Source organism: Tympanuchus pallidicinctus, unplaced genomic scaffold, assembly GCF_026119805.1.
Source record: "Tympanuchus pallidicinctus isolate F22 unplaced genomic scaffold, pur_lepc_1.0 scaffold4, whole genome shotgun sequence".
In the NCBI taxonomy this organism is placed as follows: domain Eukaryota; kingdom Metazoa; phylum Chordata; class Aves; order Galliformes; family Phasianidae; genus Tympanuchus; species Tympanuchus pallidicinctus.
In genome coordinates, this window is record NW_026294758.1 from 21,804,549 (window position 1) to 21,816,704 (window position 12,156).

Consider the following 12,156-nt stretch of genomic DNA (forward strand, 5'->3'; position numbering starts at 1 on the left):
TACATGTTGGTCATAAACCCTTCTTACAACCTTTTTTTGCTTTAACGTCACTTGGACAGCACTAGCTAAAACCTTCCTTCCTTTTTTTACAGTCTCTTCTGTTATTTGCCTCATTACTTACTTAAAATGTTCCACTTCCTTTTCATTAATATTTTAGAAAAAAGGTATCTGTACATTTCTTTTCTGTTTTACCTTCTTTAAAAACCTGTCTGTATGAAAAGGATACACTTGATCTACTTTAAGAAATTCCTTCTGTTACCGGGCCCTCCCTTATGTATACCTCAAATAATATTTCCTGTTATTATATATTCCTATTTTGTACAACTCTTGATGTCTTCTTGCTGATCCAGATAACCTTTCCAGTGGGTTCTCTGTTATCAACAAAATGCATGCACAGGAGTAGTCCAGTACAGCTGCTGATCTGTAAGGCCTGCCCTATGGGCCATTATCAGACAGCAGCAGGCAGTTGCTCAGAGGGGTTAAATCTGCACACTTTCTCTTCACACTCAGTGTTTCCACTGAAGTCCCACTTCCCTGGGGTTAAATGCCAAACAAAAATGCCAGCTTTCCTCTGATGTATGTATCTAGCTATGTCACGGTTATGCAGGAAAATTCTGAAACATAAGTTGTTATAAAAGTACTCAAGTTGGAAAACAGCTGTCATGCCTACATTTTTTTTGGTAACATCTTGAAGAACTCAGGGTTTTTTTAAGGTAAGAGACAATACTGTGTCCTTGGCAGAAATTTCTGGAGGTCAGTTTGGAGCCCAGTGCAGCAAATGATTATCTGTGGCTGTTCCTGCTACTGGTGCCTGTGGACTTCAAAGAAGAAAAATCAAGGTATGTAAATAAATCATGGGAGCCCAAGCTTTAGATTATAGAAAGAAAAGAAAAGGGACAAAAACCAACACTAAAGCCTTTCTGTTATGAGTGACAGGGCCTTTTCACACTTCATCATCTTGAATGCTTGGCTAGAAGAGCAGCTGGGCTTCAGACACGTCGTATACTTTCCTTCCCTTGTTCTTTCTTAATGAAAATATTTGGATAAAAAAGAATCCTTGTTTCCCAAGAGTTCATCCGCCTCTCCTGTTTATTCTCTACCTGGTGTCAGAGTCCTCCACGTTCTGGTAGTGTAATAATTTCCACAGCAGACCTGCTGTGATGTCACAAAAAGGGGATTAGGATTTCACATTTTTAATAAGTAGAAAAAGAGAAATGAATATTAAACAAAGGTTCTGTCTTCAAAAAAATATCCTTAGTAATGTACCATGAGGAAAGAAAAATAGAGGAAATCTCTAATGTAAAGCTGAATTGTATGAGAACAGTATGGCTTTTCCAAATTTTTCCACATTCCCTGATGAACTTCAGGAATGACACTGCTCTTGTCGTTGTCCTCCATTAAGAAGCTGGCTCTCTGTTTCCAGGCAGAAGAATGCCTTTGGCAAAATATCAGATTTAAGTGAATTATATTCTGATGACCTTTTTGAAATACTGAATGGCAGAATCCCACTTTGCACCGGTTTGGATTCCCAAAAAAGTGTGCAAGGGTACCCTTCAGATGGACATGTAGCAAAGTGGACGTGACATGGCCTGGGAAGAGCAAGATAGTGCTTCTGTGAAGTATATTTTGGGCTTGGGGCTGTGGAAAAAAATGCAGTTACAGGGAGGCCATCATGTATATCTGTCTGAGGTTATTCTGACTTGTACTGTGGATTGCACATTTCCCTAAGATACACGGGTTTGTCAAATTGGGCGGGCTAGTCAAATGCATAAATAATTGAGCTTGTACAATTTTAATTAAAAGTACTATGAAGCAATTAGAGTTTGAAACAATGAATACAAATCTCTAGGTGTATCTTACATATCTCTGATGCAAGTTAAAATAATCAGAGACAGATTGTGTCATCAGTCTTCCCACAGGGTAGTTGCTTGTTCTCCAAGTAGTGCCTTTAAAATAGAGCGTGTGCAGAACAGCAGAATCTGTTCTACATGGCTGTCAGCAACTGACCAGGCGGCAAGTAAGGACCCTCTGAAAACTGCAGAGAATGCTTCCTTATTTTCTTCTGTCTTTTATCTATCTCCAAGACAGTATTTCAGTAGTAGCCATCCAAGACATGACATTTTTTGTTATTTCATAGATAGGATACCTGTAACCAACAACTGTAGGTACAGTGTTAGCTCTAGGGAAATCCGCTCTCGTTCGTCACGGAAGATGAAGCTTGCCTGACTCATAAACATATCGAAATGAGAAGATAAGTCTTAAGACCTGAAAAAAATTATGTGCTGCTTTTCATGGGTCATAACAATGACATGTTCAACTGTGTTCTTACAGGTAGAGACAGATTTTTAGTTTTCTGTAAAAGGAGTAGTGTACATCTAAAAAATACTGATATTTTATGTAATAATTTTAATTTCCCAAGATAATGTCTTGCATGAAATGCATCTCACCAAAGCATAGAATGGCTTACTCCGCATATACATTTCATATGTTCTGAAATTTGTTCTTCTCTAACTTACACTGAAGTAACAGAAATCTATTAAGGATCTAATCTGAGGAAAAACATATCCTTGATACTTAGACTCTTGCTGTGCTCTGTGTATGTATATGTAGAATTTGTAGCATATACAGAATTATATGCCAGTTCAGCAGTCAGAGCAAGGTGTAAGGGCAGTAAGTTCTGCTAACCTCCATGGCTCTAGTCAGCCTGCTGATAGAAGCAAACCAGAAGCATGCTGTGTTACAGTATGCTGCTCGGTGCTTCCAGGAGCTCCCTCATGCATCCCTCTGTTTCACTGGGCCAAGTTGTCTGCCTACCTGCATGGCTCCATTCTTATTTCCAGTTTGGAGAACAAGACATACGCACCTGACAACCTATCTGCTACTAAGGAAATGAATCCTAACTTTTTGAAAATAAACCACAATAACAGAAAGTAGCCCCTGAGTGGATTGTATAAATGAACTGTCACCATCTAGTTAAGCAGGTTCTTAGGATTGCTTTTCCTGTATACATTTGTATTATGTGGACAAATTAGCAATACCATGATGTGTTTATTTATGCATGCCTGTAGCAAGTCATTGTGTAATATGTCCATGCAATGGTTTCATCTGCATATACAACAACTACAATTACATTTGTAAAGTGTGTCTTCATACACATCTCAGGAATAACTGTATACACATTTCCACTACTCTGCCTATGCATTTTTTCCTGTGATATTTTGTCCTATTCATTTATCCACTCAATTTACATGAATCTACCTTCGAGTGAGACCTTTTGCAGCCTGCAAATTTGTTCTTATCTACACTGCAAGATATGTTTGCTGGCAGCATATGTTTGTTGTACATCTTTATCTATACATTGAGTTGTCCAATCTGGAAATGTCATGACACTCAAACCGTCTCTTTGTTACAAGTTCTATCCCCAGCAGTCAGAGTGCTAAGCCCTTCTTATCTGAGATATTTCCTCCAAAAACTTAGCAATGTCAGCATGGGATAAGACAAACTTACAGAAAAGACAAACTACTCCAGCTTCTTTTTATTCTAGCTTTTGAGGGTACTTTTTTGATTTACATCAGATTGTGATGCTGCTGTAGCTAAATTAAAAAGGGTTAACTCTATTAGTTCAATGTTTAACCATTTTTCCCTACTCCATGCTAATCACAGTTCTGTAGACATACGCTAAGATAGCCAGGGAATTAAAAAAGGGAAATCTTAATGTTACTAGGGTATCTGGGGACTCAGAGGTTGGTTTTTTTTCAGTTTTTAATTTTTGTATGTGAGAAATTAATTTCTTGCTGTAAGAAGTGCTGTGTCAAAGGCAAGGAGAGAAGGGCGAAAATGGTAGCTGAGGTGAATACTGAAGTTCCATAAAGTTGTTTTCCTTGCAGTGTCACTGTGGAAGCATCTGCTATGCATAGAAGCATTTCACAGTGACATGTGGTTGCAACTGCACATTTATGGCCTTAAGCCAGAAGTTAAAGACTCTGTACAAGCACACACTCTGGTGTAAATGTTGCCAGCACAACTGCCATTTTCATTACCAGATCCTCCCAATATCTGTTGCATATACCTAGGCAATCTCAGTACTTAAATTTTCTGCTCAGAGAGCAGGATGGAATAGGAGCCCAAGCTCAACAGAAAGGGGGAAGTCACTGAGGTATTTCGGTAGTAAGCAGATAGCTGAGGCACATGAAACACATCTCAGATTGACTGAAGCTAGGAAGAGAAAATAAGTTGAGAATGTGAAAGGAGAATGATGACACGTGAGCATGGTGCCAGAGGAGAGTCTGAAGTTGCACAAAAAATGTCTATGAGAGAAGAAAATAACTTACCTGTCCTTCTATGTATTGTACTTGCACAGATTGCATCTGTGAAACCATCACTACAACCATCAAATATACCATATAACCAAAATGTATAATTGAAGCCCTGATCTACTACTACTACTAGGGTTCTTTAATTGAAGGAAATTCACTATAGAACATGGAAATTAGTTGTTCATATTAACCAACTTATCAGACAGTAGTGAAACAGTTGTGCTAAATTACCCAAACCTTTTATAATTAGACTTGGGAGTGAAGACATGGGATTTAGCATACCGAGTGGGCAGAAACACTACATTTTTTTAGACAACACAAAAAAATAACTGCAGAATAAATTTCTCATAGTGCTGAGAACCCCAAAGGATTTAAAACAAGGATCGTCTTCCTGCAATAACACCTCTGCAGGTGCACGTGAAGGAGGTCAGTGTAGACTTTTTCTTAGCTATGGGCAATGCAAAAGTATGTGTTTTAAAAGCCATATGGACGCCCATGATTTTGGAGTGGTCTTGGCTTGGAATAGCTTGCTATCATCAATTTCTATGCCATCAGGATTCATTTAACTGATTGTTTCTTCAAAGTTAGGCTTCAAAACCACTGTTGGTGCTTCATGTGTGGCTGAAGTGCAGTGTCAAATAAATTGTTAACCTCTGCACATGTGTATAGATGCAGTGCAGGTCAGCATGCTAATTGTATTTGAGTAGGGAAAGCAATTACTGCAAGCTACACTTCAACTCTGAATCTGCACAGAGCCATCATGTGTGTCCGTGGTCTCCAAAGAGGAGATATCTATGTTCTCACCTTTCTTCTAGATGGTATGAGGCATCAGTATACAGCCCATTATATTCTGATTCTTTCTATTTGTTCTCTATGTGAGCTCTAGGATAATACTCTTCCAGGAAAAAGTTTTAACTCAGTGCTGTTCCAAAATTTACTGTGTATAGTGTCCTAAAAATCTTGAACTTTGAGTATTTCTCTGCTCTGCTGTGTAATCTCTGAAGATTACTGAATCTCTGAAGATAGGACTGAATGGAATGGGTATATTTCCTTTTTTTTTTTTTTTTTTTCTTTTTTTTTTTTTTTTCCTGTAATACTGCTGCTTACTTCCAATTCAGCTGCAGTACAATGGCTAGGTTTGAAAAACTTTAATAACTTTTTCGATAAACAAATATTAGTATACATATGAAAAGTAATCTGGAAATCCTACAGCCTTTGTAATAACAATAGGTCCTTAAACTGGTTTTTGCAGGTTCTACAGAGGAAGAATAGACTGCATGTCAGGCAATTCTAAGATGTGCAGTGCTTCTGCAAAGAAGAATGATATTATTACATTTGGCAAGGTTAGAAGTTCTTCATAAGAAGCTAAACCTTGAATGACCAGAACATGTAGATTTAGGATATGCAATTCTATCACAATCTGACAGCTTGTTTTGAAGGTAGCCTTTCATCAGTAAATTCCTGAGAAAGCATAGTTTAGACAAACTATAGATCAGTGCAGAACAACCGAGAGCTACTTGATGAAAGTTTTATATTGTTTTTGGTGGAAGTTTAAGTGGGACACTAAGGGCAATCCCTGAAAGGTTCTTAGCATGAGTTCTACCTGATTTTCTTCTGGTTTCACAGTGCTTGTGCAGTGCTCAAAATCTACAGTGATTTAGAACGTAATTGGTGGTGTCCAGGTCATAAGAAGAATAAAATACATTCCATTTTGCCTCTACCTGAAATACTGATGTTTTGCTCCATCTGGAGTGCTGTGTCCAGGCCTAGGGACCCAAGCACAGGAATAACGTGGAGCTCTTGGAAGGGGTCCAGAGGAGGGCTACTGAGATGATCAGAGGGATGGAGCACCTCTCCTATGAAGAAAGGTTGAGGGAACTGGGCTTGATTAGCTTGGAGAAGAGAAGGCTCCAGGGAGACCTCATTGTGGCCTTCCAGTACTTGAAGGGAGTGTATAAACAGGAGGGGGAATGGCTGCTTTCCAATTTGGATACTGATAGGACAAGGGGGAATGGTTTTAAACTGAGACAGGAGAAGTTTAGATTAGATATTAGGAAAAAGTTTTTAACACAGAGGGTGGTGACACACTGGAACAGGTTGCCCAAGGAGGTTGTGGATGTCCCATCCCTGAAAGTATTCAAAGCCAGGCTGGATGTGGTTCTGAGCAGCCTGGTCTGGTGGTTGGCCACTCTGCATGTAGCAGGGGAGTTGAAACTGGATGATAATTATGGTCCTTTTCAACCCAGGCCATTCTATGATTCTAGGATTTTTATAAAATATCTCTGTATTTGTAGGCTGATCGAGTAGAGAGGATACTTTGCTTATTGGTGTCTTCTGTAAGACTCCTACAGCACTAAATTTTGAGGGAGCAGGAGCAAGAAAAGCAAGAGGTATTTCTAAACATACATTAACATCAGGGAGGACAATATATGTAATGAACCTTACTATATCTACTATCCTGACATAGACAGGTCCTGATTTACTAAAATAAAGGATAAATAGAAATTTCTGTGCTAACTATTTTTATGAAAATACTTTCTTTTATTTACTTTACTTCAGAAAATGCAATTCTGCAGCATTATGCTAAAGAGTAAACTGACACTTTGCTGAACAGTGCTAGCAGTGGAAGGCCACTGGCACCCTGGCCAGAAATATGTTGCCAGCTGCAGCAGGGAGGTAGTCATCCCTCTTTACTCAGCACTGGTGAGGCCACACCTCAGTTTTGGGCCCCTCACTACAAGAAAGATATTGGAGCATGTTCAATGAAGTGCAACAATCCTGTGAGGGGTTTGGAGCACAACTCTTATGAGGATTCACTGAGGGAACTGAGATTGTTCAGTCTGGAGAAGAGGAGGCTCAGGAGAGACCTTATTACTCTCTACAACTATCTGAAAGAGACTGTGGTGAGGATCATCTTCTTCACCCATGGAGCTAGTGATAGGATTGGAGGAAATGACCTCAAGCTGCTCCAGGGGAGATTCAGGTTGGGTGTCAGGAAAAATTTCTTCAATGAAAAGAATGGTCAGACACTGGAATGGGCTGCCCAGGGAGGTGGTTAAGTCACCATCCTTGGAGGTGATCAAGAAACGTTTAGATGTTGTACTAAGGCACATGGTTTAGTGGGAGAGTATTGGTGATAGGTAGGCAGTTGGACTGGATGATCTTGGAGGTCTTTTCCTACCTTGATGATTCTGTGATTCTAAGAACAAACATTGCTAAAATTGGTGGATCTTTTATGAATAACTTCAGAAGCTTGAGTGACACTTTAAGTTAATTTCTTTCGGCTATTGCTTAGCCAATTAAGGACTCAAAACAGTGTTAAGTGCTGAGCAGTCACGGAGCCAAACACAGTTCCTGTCCTTCAGAACTTGCTGCTTTACCTCCATGTTCAACAGGTGAGGCAAAATAAAGTGCAGCTGGATCCAAATCATATCTGGTGTTATTTAGTTAATTGTATCAAAACCTGTTATTACTGAGAACAGAGGGTTGTTTTAGCAGAGCTACACAAAGGTTGTTGTTGAAAGTCATTCTTTTTTTGCTCAGGCATTGCAGCTCATCTGGAATTTTGATTGCTGAATCTCTGGCTAGTAGAGTAATGTACATAAAATGCAGTGCTGTAGTGTCAAATGTTGTGAGGCACATTAAAGAAACTGGAAAACTTGGGGCTCAGAATTCCCTTTGTGTGTGTGTGGTTGATAAGTATTCTGTTTTAATATATTGTATTTCCTTAATTATGTCTCTGCATTACTACACATATGTGGCACTATTGTATAATTAATTTTGAAATGTTTAATGTAGCAAATAGCTCAAATGCATGCACTGATTCATAACACACAGCTGTCCCCTACATACACATGAAAAAAAGAATATTCAAAAAGCCAAACATCCTCATGTCTGTTCCATTACTTCTCTTAACTGTAGAAAGTTCCACACACATGTATTCAGATTATGATATTCTAAGGCATTGGATGGTGTTTCTTTTATAGGTAAGCAACATGAAAGTAGTAATAACAACAATTATGATTAGAATATTAGTGAACTTCAGTGAGTTACCCACATATCCAAATAGCATATAGTTAAGGAATTCATAATACGATCAGCAGAAAAAAAAGCATAATGCCTTCAGTTACAAGGAATTTTTTAGTACGGAAATGAGTCATTTTATCTAAAGGAACCAGTAGAAATACTAGGCCACTAAGGCTAGCCTTACTTTTAAGTGTGTGTATCTCAGAGTTGCCTGTGGTAAAGGAGTTTTTAATGCGTTTGTGATATATTTGATTTGGAAAGGCTACAGAGATTATGCCTGAATTTTTCTAGAAGAAATGCAAATGACCTCTATGTGCAATCTAAACTTCCTTCTTGAGCAAGCAGTGATGGTAGATTGAACACTTGCTTAACACTGTCATAAACCTGAAACAAACAGAGTTCTGTTTGTGCACTTGCTACTAAGATAAGAAATGGCAGACAAATATTTTCTAGCAGAGTTTATTACTGGCGCTGGCACTGACACTGGTTGCAAATGTAACTGTACAAAGATTTTTTTCACCTAATATTAAAAATAACAAAGCATTAATGACCTATTATCTTAAATGACAAAATGAAAATTTCCATAAGCAAGCTCTAGAGATGAATACATGCAGAAATATAAAAGGAAAATGTCTGGTGGACTGGGAGAAACTATATTTCCATAGAATGTCCTTGAAGATTTTGTGCCTTATTTCCATGTCACTATAGCCAGAGCCAGCGAATTGAAACAGGAGTTGCAATCCTGACTGTTTTTATTTCTGCTTTGATTTCCTCCCTGAGTATTTATTTGCACTTAAATCTGGGTGAGAGCTGTGACTACCAACTGTATAGCAGTCTTATGGACCTCCCAGTTCTGTGATCAAGCGTAATTTCACATTAAGCTGGGGGTCTGGCTGGAGATGATAAATGAAGCACTAACTACTTCCACCACCATCACACCACTCTTCTACCCAGCTACCAGCAAGAGGCTCTTGTAAAGAGCCGCAGAATCAGAATTTGTTTCTCCACTTTTCTCCAGGTAAGGAATAAGTGAAAGTGGTTTCAAATAATTAAAGAAGCAAAATTATGGAAATCCCAAGTCCGCAACAATAATAACTTGAAAAACACTCAAAACTTGCTATGATAACCCAAGGAGCTGTTTTCCAAGGTAATTTGGATGCCTCAGTGAAGGGAAGCAGACAAAAAATTGTGTTACTTGCACTAATTTAGCTGCTTACATCCCTTTAAAAATCTGGCCTTCAGTCGTGTATGCTGTACTGAGCTGTTGTAATACCTGCAGCCCTTCCATGTTTAGGGTATGTTGTTTTCGAGTTAACAGTATACAATAAACACATTAAAGAGGACTTTTTTGTTTTATATTGAAGATTAAATGTACTTGGAGAAAGCTCTGTCCTAACAAATAGCTTTGTTTCTTGAGGCTTGAACAGATCAGTTCTACCCTTTCTTCCCTAACAGAAACTAGAATACGTTGTTACTAGTTTGGTAAAATTCCACTCTAAAACATAAATAATACTCAGTAACCTGACCCCAGATCCACATGTAATTCATACCAGAAATAGCATCTTATCAATCTACAGTGTTACAAGAAGCAGCAATTACAAGTGCTTTACTGAAAATGCTGCAGCAAAGCAGCAGTAGCCAGTAGACTATTAACTATTGCATTTTTGTTGTATCTATTTTGTCTTTTTTTCTCTCTTAACATTGGTTAAGAGAGTTAGAGTAGAATAGGAATGGTTTAAAAATCCATGACATAAGGAACTTTCCTGTCTCAAAATCTGCTTTTGTTTGACTCTGTGAGGATTTCAGAGATGCAAGTACTTTATGCCTACCATTTTTGGGCTTTTACTGTTGAATGCTCCTTTGTTTAACAAATGCTTCCTGGATTATGGCTGCTAACAATAAAAGCATGCTTCTCAGGTATGTTACATTTCAAGTTACTTTTTATTGTACAAAGCCTTAGCTTTACACTGCAGTTATACGATCTATTTATATGATCCACAGAAGATGCATTCTGGATGCACTTGTGTTCTTCATCTTCATTTGGAACTATAGCTTTCAATATATTTTTTTTCCTCAAGTTCTGTAGTTGCTGCAGACACTTTACTTACCATATTTCATATCCTTTCCTTCTCTTTGCTTTACCCCTTTTATTCTATATTTTTTTCAGAAATTGAGTAAATGGTATGGAAAAACCCTGGATATTGGATTGAAGATCTTAAAACTTGCTGCTCTTTGAGAAGCTAGTAAGTTATCAGATTGAATATCTGCATTCTACTGTAAGACCCCAAGATTCTTCAATATCCATTCCAAATACTTCTTTGTCAGTATCACCATAATTGTTAGCTGCTTGCACTGGAGGCACCAACCTGTCTTCATACACTCGGTATAAAAATACTCAGTTGTAAAAAAATCAGGTAAAAAGGAATTAGAACCCTCAGATACAGGTGGTGTATATTTAATTTCAGCATTTTTTCCAGCAGGAAGCTACACTTGTAGCACTGTTTGCAAGTCTTTAGCCTGATTTTTACCTTTCTAAGAATGTGAGTAACAAAGCAATGAGAGAAAAAGGAAATTTCTTATTTATGCCAAATCAGATTAGAGTTGAATTGATCGTTTATTTTAAAGGCTTGGTTTAAAGGAAAGTGTTATAGGAGAGCTCTGTAGCAACCTCAGATCAGTGGAGAATAGAGACAGTAGACTGTGTTTGATTCTGGTGTTGTCTACTCAAGTTTCATTGCAGCATGAGAAGATAAACCAACTGGAACAAACTTTATAGCACAGTGAAAAGAAGATGCAGCAGCTGGTAGCAGATATTAAGTCCCAGACTATTCTAGTTGCTAGCAGCCCTTAAAAGTATTTACCAAAATTACCAAATGGCCATAGTGCCGTGATGAATTTCAGAGAAACTTCACAGAACTGGAATTTTCTTAATTGAAATTGCTGAGTTTAAAACATAACACAAAAGCAGCTGAAGTTCATACTGCTCTCAAAAGGAAAAGTTACAGCAGTATATTTTCCAGGACTAAACAGAACTTCTTTCTCCTTTGTGATATCATTCAGACCAATAAATTTCAAAGCCGAATCAAAAAATGGAGACTTAATGATAATTTTAATCATGAAATTAGCAAGGTATCAATAACCTTGAGTGAGAGAGACACAGTATCGGTTAAAATGGAAAGAATCTGGCAGTCACAATCATTAAAGTGAGTGATGAAAAATAAACAGTTGTGTTAGAGTTCAAAGTTACCAACCGACTGTATTTAAAGGAAGAAAAATCAAACTCCATGTCTTTTGTTTGGGCGTTCCAGTTACTGAACTGGCTGCAGGACTATTGCTAAGACATGTTACCTGGGGCTTTTCTTTAGATATGTTCTCAATTTTGGTACCTTTGTTTTTAATTTAATTATGAAAGATATTTTATTGACATTAGGCAGAAAGCTCTGGCAAAAAAGAATGTGGCGACTCAGACAGAGCACCCACCTAAAGAGGTGCAGTGCAGTTCAAGTCTCTGTTTGCAGTGAGTGTCTGAGCCTGCTGCTGCCTCTGAAGGGCAGCAGAGATTCCACATGCATGATATCTGAGCAGGTGGTTGATCTGCTCTGTGTGGTGGTGGAGCTCAGGGAGGAGGTGGAGAGATTAATGAGTATCAGAGAGTGCAAGAAGAGATAGATAGGTCAACAAACTCTGCCGAATTTGCAAGGTAGACCTGGGCGTGATACCCCACAAATGTTAGTGGGCCCCCTCCCCTGGCCATCATCGAGCTGAGGTAGGTGATTTAAAGGAGAGGAGTGGAAACAAGTCCCAGCTTGGTGTG

General features: G+C 38.4%; 1 long non-coding RNA gene across 1 annotated transcript; it reads left to right on the top strand.

The window, feature by feature from the left end:
* Window positions 1-527: 527 nt before the first annotated feature.
* Window positions 528-10,640, top strand: LOC128089551 (uncharacterized). The gene is made up of 3 exons (XR_008210547.1): window positions 528-576; window positions 742-839; window positions 10,510-10,640. It is a non-coding gene; the product is annotated as an uncharacterized LOC128089551 (long non-coding RNA).
* Window positions 10,641-12,156: the final 1,516 nt, after the last annotated feature.